The following is a 9,697-nucleotide window of genomic DNA, read 5'->3' as shown; positions in this document are numbered from 1 at the left end:
GTCGGGGATCTGGCAGCGGTGGGGTGACAGGGTGGCAGAGCCCCCCCCCCGATGACTGGGGTGTCAGGGCTCTGGGCAGTGGTGGGGTGACAGGGTGACAGAGCCCCCCCCTATGACTGGGGTGTCGGGGCTCTGGGCAGTGGTGGGGTGACAGGATGATGACTGGGGTAGCAGGGGGCTCGGCGCCAGGGTGTTTATTTGGGGAGAGGATGGGGGAGTCTGGGTAACAGAGCTTGTATTGGGGCTCTGGGTTTCCCTAGGGTGTAGGGGACTCTGGGTGGAAGGATTTTTAGTAGGGTGGGGGGGTCACTGTCAGGATTGTTGTAAGGGTCTGGGCTGGGTGTCTAGAGATCTGACTGTCAAGGGAACTTTAACGTGGTTGAGGGGGGTGGCAGTTGGAGGAGTGACCTTCCCGTCAAAATCCCCCTTTTGCCATGAGGCAGCCTAATCCATCGCTAGGTTATCTGTCCCCTTGTTCCTGTAGGAGACACGCATATTGATTGCAGCAGCGGAGTTGGGAGGAAGGCTGTCTCATGTCTGTCTCTGTAGCTTGTAGTAGCTGAAGCTCACAGGTAGCCAGCCTGCGATGCAGGGAACAGCCCCAGCCGCAACAGGAGAGAGTACTTGAAGAACAGCCAGTTTTCATCCCGATATAGATTACGTTGGTCTGTACTTAATGTCACGTACGCTGCATGCCTGTATGCCACAGCTGAAAGCAGACTTGGCGAACGGTGCTTTATCACGTTTTTGTTTTATTTTCCACTTAATAGTAAGAGGGGTTGGATGGTTGCCTTCCGGTGAGCAATGCGTGGTTGTGGTCAGATATATCAGGATTGCCATTTTTTTCGATTAGGTTGGATTCTGATCAGTTCAGATTCAGAAGTCAGTGGAGTTATTCCTGTTTTACACACCAATGTAACTGAAATTGGAATCTAGTCTGATATTAGTATTCAGTGGATATGTAACCTGACAGGAAAACTGTTTAAATCTTAAAAACTATCCTATCTTAAAAACAAGTTTCCTGGCCTCTACTGTTAATAACCTTCAAATAATAATTGTTGAAACTTTGGAAAAAAATTAATTTACTCTTCAGTATTGATGGTTTTTTTTGTTTGTTTGGTTTTTTTTTTTGCTTTAGTGCTTTACTCTGTTCAGTAAAAGTGGGCTTTGTCCATTGCGCCTTCTGGTTCTCCTGCAATTAATTCTCAGAACCGCTATGTTAGTGTTCCTCCATTGACATTCAGTGTTTAAATCCCAGGAAATTATTCTAGTTGGCACTAAAATTGGGTTTTGCAACTTTATATATATATATAAAAATAAATAACAAAGTTCCCTTTAAACGTTTGGTGTAAACTTCTTGCTAGCGTATACCTGATCCACAAATGTGTTCTGAACCGTGGCTTGGATTCAGAAAGGCTTGCGGTAGCTTGGTGCCCAGCTCCCATTGAAATTCAGTTGGAATTGAGTGCTTAGCTCTCTTAATCACCTTTGAAAATCCCAATCCATAAAACCTATCTTCCTGTTTGCTTTGTCATACTTGTTTGTCTCCATACATGCCAATTTCACGATCTTGTTTGTATGGCTTAAAAAACCAAAACAGCCACACAATGTCACTGGTTTGTTTTATACAATAAGTTATAACATTAACTGGAATTTAGAAAAATGTTATGTACTTTAAAAAGTGAAAATATTTGTGTAACTTCAGATTATTTTTAGAGTGAGTACTTGATCGCTCTTAAAAATAGAGTATTTGAGAAGTATAAACATTTTAATTTCAGCAGAAGAAAGTAAAGTTAAGGTTTTGTGGAATAAAGAAGTCGGCCTTTAAGTGTTTGTTGTGATATACCATAGTATATGAGGGGGGTTACATGTTTTGATTGACTTAAGACCTTATTCTGCAAGCTGATCCATTTGGGTGACCCCTCAATTGGCTTCTATGGAGGTAGTGGTCTGAATCGTTCTGATTGGTGGCTTAAATCTGCCTCTTTCTGTCAAGTTAAAAAAATCATAGTAGTATTATTACTTGGCTCTTGTCATGGGCCAAGAACTATTCTCATCCGAATCGTATAATTAAATTTGACATTTCGGGTGCAAAGTAAACATATTCTTTAACATATATAGAGAATATGGGGGAATATTTAATGAACACTGTTAACTACAATAGGTAAAAACAAACTTTTACGACATAATACAAGTACCTTAGAATATTAAACATGAAAGAATTTTAAAAATACACATTAATGATCTTTATTTATTTTATTTCTTTTGGCTAAAGAAGTCACTTTTATAGTTAGTTTCATATTCAGATTTTTATCATATCAGTGTTTGAGTTTCAAATGCTACTAGAGAATATTTAGTTTTCTCTACACAACTGTTTAGATAGCTGTGGGATGATGTAGATAAAAAGATTTAATGAGTATGAAGTGAGACAGGCAATTTATACAGTTATGGACAGAAATATTTGATATGTTACATGGCAGTAAGGTGGGTTAGGGGCTTTACTAAAATTTGAAGAGAGCAATATGGAACAAATAAAGGGAGGTAGACAGTGAAGAGAACATAACATCAGGAGAAATATGTAGCAACATATTAGTCTACTGAAAAAGGCAATGATCAGGGAAAAGTGTAATTGTGTTCCCTTGTCCCTGCTCTAGATTTATAAACATTATATGCTAAAACCCTCCTGATAATCAATAACTGTGACTGTCAATCCATCTGGACTCCAGCTCTCACCTCTCCACTCATTCAACCCCTTAGGTGAAATCTGGGAAAAGAGGTAAAGTCTTGCCGCATGCCCAGAAAGCCAACAACTTTGAGCTGTGTGAGACTTACTGAGGGCCAGTTGTGAGCTGTGATGAGCAAGCATAGAAGAAGATAGTCTCTGCCCCCATGTGTTTGAAGTGGTGTGTGTTAGATTTAGAGTGCAGACATATCCTACAGAGGTTGAAGGACCAAACTTCATTCTGTTATAGTTCTTAATATGATACAGCTAGGTAAAAATGGAACTGAGACCTAGTGGAATTTTAAATATGATGAAGTAGTTGGAGGAGCAGGCCTGGGGAGGAAAAGGACTAGCTCTGCATGCAAAATTACTTTATTATTGAGGCATAGTTTAGTGGTTAAAAGACTGGGAGTCAGGAGATGTGGGTTCTGCTTTTGGCCCTGCTGCCAATGAGTTTGCAAGTCACTCAAATCTCAGCACCTCCATTTTCCCACAGATGAAATAATGATGGTTGTTTGCCAGCTTAATTAATGGATGCCTCTCAAGCACTCTGATATCCTTGAGCAGAAGATGGTATGATCCAAAATATTTTTCTTCTTAAAAGCTGTAGAGCATCACGTGGTGCTTCAGGCAGGACAGTATATTGATGAGAGAGGTGAATAGAATAATGTAGGAATAGAGGGGTACAGTAAAAATAACTTAGTTCAGTGATCCCCTTGTATGTATACACTGTTCTAGGAGGGAATGATTTCTACTTTGCATATTCAGCAGGAAAGACAAGACTAAAGGATGGAAATGCAGAAGGATTTTATGGAAAATGTTAGGAAGAAGCTGAATATACTGCAGGTCAGGAGTGTTAGGCTTTGTAATTCAGAGGGCAGATGAAGGAAGTAAGAGGGCAGGGTTGGCTCTACCCCTGTAGGTAGTGAGAGATTCTTCCTATGAAAGTCTAAACCTTGATTTAGTATAACTCTTAGTAGTGTTTGGCGATCCCAGATTTGCAACTCTGTATGTTCAGCTGATCTTATTCGTGTTGCCACCAATTGGATATAGAATGCAAAATGACAATGTTCTGACGGAGAAATGACAACTGTAAATTTATCTCCTTTGATATTTATATGGCACTAATCATGGCCTTAATCTATCTGGCCTTTTCAGATTTAAAATTTTCAGCTGCATTTTAAACCTGTGGTTTCTTTTGCTTAAACTTTCACTTATGCCCCCTGAAAACAGTCACTTGATTTGATCACTTCAGTTTAACACACTCTCTGTATTATTTTGTGTGTATGCAGACAGGAAATTACATTAATAAGCACCTTTCATCCTGTAGCATTTATATGTACCTAAACCTGGCACCATTGAGATGTAGGCATCTCTGGAGTGGAGAGTGCAATAATCTCTGCAATGACAAAGAATACTTTAAACACTGGTTTTTAAATCCTTAGTAGAAAAATCCCACATTTAATAAATCACCTAGTACTAACTACCTCAGTAGGATGAAATGATTAGTTAATTCTCTTGGAATTTGAGTCTGGTTTTGTAGCATCAATCTGCTTCAAACAAACCTGCATTTTAGACTTGTTAAGCTACCTGTTTGGTCACTGTATTGTACCTGTTTTCCTCCTTCCTTTCTACATTATATTAGTTTTTATTGGGTAGTAAAGAAATATCGAATTTATTTAAGTGATGCTGTGTTTGTTGACTATAGTAGCTTGCTTATTGAGAGCAATAGGATTAACTTTCCACCACATGACTGTAGAACAGAATTAGCTATTTCAGTTTTCAGATAGAGAGGTAAACATGAAAACTTTCAAGTGTTTATATAATAAAGACCCTGATTCAGGAAAGTGCTGAAGTCCCCCTGAACGTATCCCCTTGTTTTCGTGGAAGCCTCTACCGTTAACTTAGCACAGTCAATAGGTTTAAAGCAGAAGGTTTATCTCTATAATTAATTAGATATTCAGACAACCCAAAACAATGCTGGTTTAAAGCGAAGCTCTTACCAATAAAGTTAGGAAACTTTTTGATTGTATTGGTTAAGATCCCATTCCAGTTTAAGACTGTGGCATAGTGGTTAGATTAGGAACGGGAACATTTGAAGGTCAGAGGAGCCCAAGTTACTTAATCTTTCTATGCCTTAGCTTGCTCATGGCAATAATAATACATGGAATGTTGTGAGACTTAACTTTATCTGCTTGTGATCCTTAAATCAAAGCTGCTAGAGAAACAACCACAGGCTTTTTTACCCTCCCCTCTCTCAATATATTTGATTAAAACAGGAGTTAGCAACTTTCCATGTCCTTATATGCCTCTTTTTCTAAATCCCTTGTTCTTAGAATAGAGTTGAAAGCAAATGGGGCAACATCTTGCATACTGTAAGTATGTGATGAGATGAAGCTCTTGGACAGCCAGGAGCGAGGGAAAGAGAGTGATTGTCAGGATGGGCTGTCAGTCACCCAAGAGACGGAAGAAACTTTCCCTTCTCTGCAAACATATTTTTTTATTAAAGATTTTGGTTTTTTTTTTTTTTGCTTTTCAATATAAACATCACAATATTAAATGCTAATTATAAGTTCATAATGCTCATTTTTTCCTATGCTGTATGTTACAGATGCTAATGTACATATGCAAAAAACGTTTTGGTTTCTTTAATATTTAACAATAAAATCCAACTGGCAAAAAAATGTATTGTCTGGCAGGTGAAAGTAATTACTGGAGGTTATGCTTAAGTTCTCCCAGAAGAGCCAAAGCCATATTGCAGTCTCTGACACAGAGCTACTTTATGTTAGCATTGAGTTCCAATAAATTCTGAGCATTCTAATGCAGCAAAAATTTTCTGACAAAATCGAAGTATGCCTGGCATGGTGTGACAGATTGTATCAGATCATTTTCATAGTACCATATTTACATGTCTTATTGTTTAGCAAAATAATTAAGGAGTGTCGTCTTCCTCTTCAGTTTGGTGCTGTAGAGTGAGGCTGTTAGAGGATAACACCTGAATTTTCCAGAAGTGTCTGCTTATATTGGATGTCTAATCTGATGCTTTGTAGCCTCCTTTTAACAGTTACTTAGCATGTGCACTCCCATTTACTTTAATTGGAGTTGCTTGTGGTCAGCACCCTGAAAATGAAGTCCAAGTGTCCCAAGTTGGGTGCTCAAAACTTGAGATACCCAAAGTCAGAGGTTGGTTTTGAAAAATGTCTTAAATGGATTATTGCTGGACCATATTCAGTCTTCTCCCAACCAGAAGATACTGAAAAGTCTGAAATACAGCAGAAAATTATTTGGGAACAAAATGGGGCTGGATGGTTGAATAATTTCTTGTGAAGGGATGAATAGTGCCAGTCTTGTGTGTAGTTTGCAGAGATGGTCCCTAACCTGCAGAGTTGAAATCTAAACTTGCTGCAAGTCTGGTGGTAGTCAGATCAGATCTAGAGGTCTGGTTTGAGTTTATCATTAATACCTTGGAGGAGGTAGGAGAATGAGATTGGGAAAAGAGGGCAATTTAAGCCTCAATTTCTTCCCCTCCTGGATCTCCCAACTCCCATCCCTATATGTTAACTGCAAGACCATTCTTTCTCTCTATTGCACCTTAATTCTTTTAAAATATTGTTTTGCTGCAAAAAGTACAGGCCAATATACTGCTCTCTGAGTCAGTGTTTTAGATGAGAAGAGATGACTCTGAAGGACAGATAATAAAATATAACAAACATTGGCATTTTTCCCTTAAAGCCCAGAAGGGTGGTATAGATCAGAGGTTTTCAAAATTAATTGTTCCTTCTGATAACAAAAATTATTACAGGACTCTAGGAAGGGGGACTGAAGCCTGAGCCTGCCCAAGTCCTGCCACCTGTGGTGGGGGAGGGGGAACGGAAAGCCAAAGCCCCACTGCCCCAGGTCGAGGGGCCAAAGCCCAAGGGCTTCAGCCCCAGGCAGGGGGCCTGTAACCTTAGCCCTGCTGCCCAGGACTGAAGCCCTCAGGCTTGGCTTTGTCCCTGGGCCCCAGTAAGTCTAAGTGAGCCCTGGTGACCCCATTAAAATGTGGCTGCAGAAGACTAGGAATCAGGATAACTGGGATCTATTTTAGGCCTGTCTCCAGAGTTGGGGCAAGTTTCCTTAGTTTAAATTATGTTTCACACCGTCTTGGCAGAATTGTTGAGATCTGATTCATGTTTGTGAAGTGCTTTGAAATTGTACTTCTAGCCCCTTGCATCCAAAGTACTATAACTTTCATAAATGTAGCCTATCATTCATGGTGTGAAATTAATAATGTAATGCAATAATGTAGTTTTTGTTCTGTTATGATTCAGAAATGGGAATTAATGTTGGGGAATTAAAAAGTCCATGTTTTGGCAGCCATATGAAATAATTATGCTTTGGGGGAAAATATACTTACATCCTTGGAATGGTGCTAGTTTGATAAAAGAATATTTCATATATAATACTGAAACCAGATAGTATGAAAGTTGTAAGCTGGGTTTGGGTTTACTCCTTTTTCACCGTTTTCTGCCTAGGATTTGCAGTATATAATATATATGATTGTCCACTCTTTAGAAACCCCTCTGAACACCAACACATATCTCTGTGATTTAAAGATTGAAGAATTCATCCTCTGGCTGAGATCTAAAGCCACAGTCCAGACAATTGAGTCCTTTTAAAAACAAAACAAAAAAACCCACACCACTGCCACCATACGAACTTTATTTTAAGTGGAGCACTTCTAGCCCACAGTGGCCTGGCCACATTCCAGGTCAGGTAATTCCATTTTGCCTCCTTAATGTCCCCCTGCAATTTCAATTGACTGGTGTTCTTCACTTTCTGTCCCAACTCTGTTGCATAGTGTTGCTTGTGTTCCACCTCAGGGGTAAATGCATTTCAGTGGTGGATGTAATGATCCTTACATATCTCTTGCTGTCTTCATAGCTGAGTTGTTAGACCTGATAAGCTAATCTTTGTAAAGAGCTTTGCAGTTCTTGCACTGAATTTCCATAGCTCTTTGGGTGTCCTTTTTTTTTTTTTTTTTCTTTTCTTTTTTTTTTTTTAACTTTATGACTTCATAGCTAGGATTGAAATATTTAAAAAAAATGGGGATGAAAGGGAAATAGTCCTATGATTGAATATTAATCCTTCGGTAGCTGTGAATTGAATAAAATATTTATTAATAAAGGTTTCATTGTGTCTTTAATAGACATCCTGAACAAATACCCTAGCTATCCCTGCAGTACCATTATACTATATTTTGTGAATATATATGAAAACAGTGCAGCTATTATATGCATAATTTCCAAAGCATCACAAGAAAGATACTTAGAGGAAAAGGACTAGCTCTGCGTGCAAAGTGATTGTCATTTATTGCTCATTGCTTTTTGGTGACAATAGGCCTAGTTCTGCAAAGCGCTTAGTGACTCATAGGATCTTATAAGCACGCTAACGTACCATGCACAGCAATTCTTTGCATCGGGGCCATATACATTAATTGCCTGAAAATACTATTTCAGGGGTCAGCAACGTTCGGCACACGGCTCACCAGGGTAAACACCCTAGCGGGCCGGGCCAGTTTATTTACCTGCTGACGCGGCAGGTTCGGCCGATCGTGGCCCCCACTGGCCGCGGTTCACTTTCCCGGGCCAATGGGGGCGGCGGGAAGCGGCGCGGGTGAGGGATGCGCGGGAAGCGGCTTCCTGCCGCCCCCATTGGCCCGGGATGGCGAACCGCGGTCAGTGGGGGCCGCGATCAGCTGAACCTGCCGTGTCAGCAGGTAAATAAACTGGCCCGGCCCGCCAGGGTGCTTACCCTGGCGAACCGCTTGCTGAACGTTGCCGACCCCTGTACTATTTTTTAAAATGCCACATTTATAAGAGCAGAAACAGTATTTAACTGTAAGAACTTCTGTTATTTCTGCCATTCTATGCCTTTAAAATGTGCAGAGCTAAATTAATACTTAAGAAACAAAACAACAACCCCTAAAAATCTGTGCTCCTCTGAGACATTGTATGCCAACTTTCAGCCTGGGGCAGACTTTTTTTTTTTTTTTTTAAATGGCTAAGTTATACAACTTTGGAACCGGATCTGGGCTTGTAATGGAAATGCCAACAGACGCTTAACTGTAGGAATGTTAACAGTGAGTAAACCCCTGTATCTTGAATGCTACTTTACTTTACTTCTGGCCAGTGACCTTAGCTTTTATTCTCTCCCTGGTACTTCTTTTTTACTTCTTCTTGTGACTAGATTCCATAGTGATTATAATTAGTGAATATACTGTGTGTGATTTGACAGCCCTTTCAAGTTCTCTGGTACCCATTCTGTGGATCAACACGGGTAGTGGCACTGCAACCTTTCTTTCCACACCTTCTAGGCAAAATGCCTATTGGTGACCTAGCAAGACCACTTTTAGCAATGAGTAGGTAGTTCAGTCTGCATGGTCCATTCACATCTCATGCTGTTGAGGCTGCGATGAAGGACTGATGTCAGTTGTGGTCACTCTTGTGACATGGACACTATCTACTAAGAACTGTATGGAAACGTAGTTATTATATTTAGGACGGCTGTTCCATCGCCTACACTACACTTTTAGTCACTATTGACTTGTGATGGACGGATATGAGGTGAAAGTTACTGTGTTCCATGAGCAGTCTCCCTTCCCCCTAAAAAAAAAAAAAAGGGGGGGGGGAGAGGAGGAGGGGGAGTTATTCACTTCCCTTCTTGTTTTGTTGGAAATGGGACTTTGTTGAAGAGACCTGACAATAATGGATGACATCCTCAGATTTCAGTCAGTGCTGCTGTGTTATCTGGTGCTGCAAGGCAACTGTTGCTGCCACCTGTGCACATCCCCCCTCCCCAGTTTGGCTCAGCAATTAATAGTCTTATAGAAACAACCACACCCCTGGTACATAGAGATGTATGAGTAGATAGCTTTAACAGCACATCTACCAACTAGAGTAATTTTTATGAGCTCTACATTAGAACATTTTATGG

The 9,697-nt window shown here is 40.2% G+C and overlaps 1 protein-coding gene across 4 annotated transcripts in view; it reads left to right on the top strand.

Moving 5' to 3' along the window:
* The window catches only part of TEX2 (testis expressed 2), a 122,550-nt gene that overhangs the window by 10,550 nt on the left and 102,303 nt on the right, over nt 1–9,697 (top strand). Inside the window, exon 2 of one of the 4 annotated variants that reach the window (XM_034789365.1) lies at nt 485–665. The exons of the other annotated variants lie outside the window; for them this stretch is intronic. The gene's annotated coding sequence lies outside the window, so the exon portion shown is untranslated. The remainder of the gene's footprint in view (nt 1–484; nt 666–9,697) is intronic. 4 annotated transcript variants of the gene reach the window in all.

This window comes from Trachemys scripta, chromosome 14 (assembly GCF_013100865.1).
Source record: "Trachemys scripta elegans isolate TJP31775 chromosome 14, CAS_Tse_1.0, whole genome shotgun sequence".
Taxonomy (NCBI): Eukaryota; Metazoa; Chordata; order Testudines; family Emydidae; genus Trachemys; species Trachemys scripta.
The sequence above is the reverse complement of the archived record's forward strand: the minus strand, read 5'-3'. Positions and strand labels throughout refer to the sequence as shown.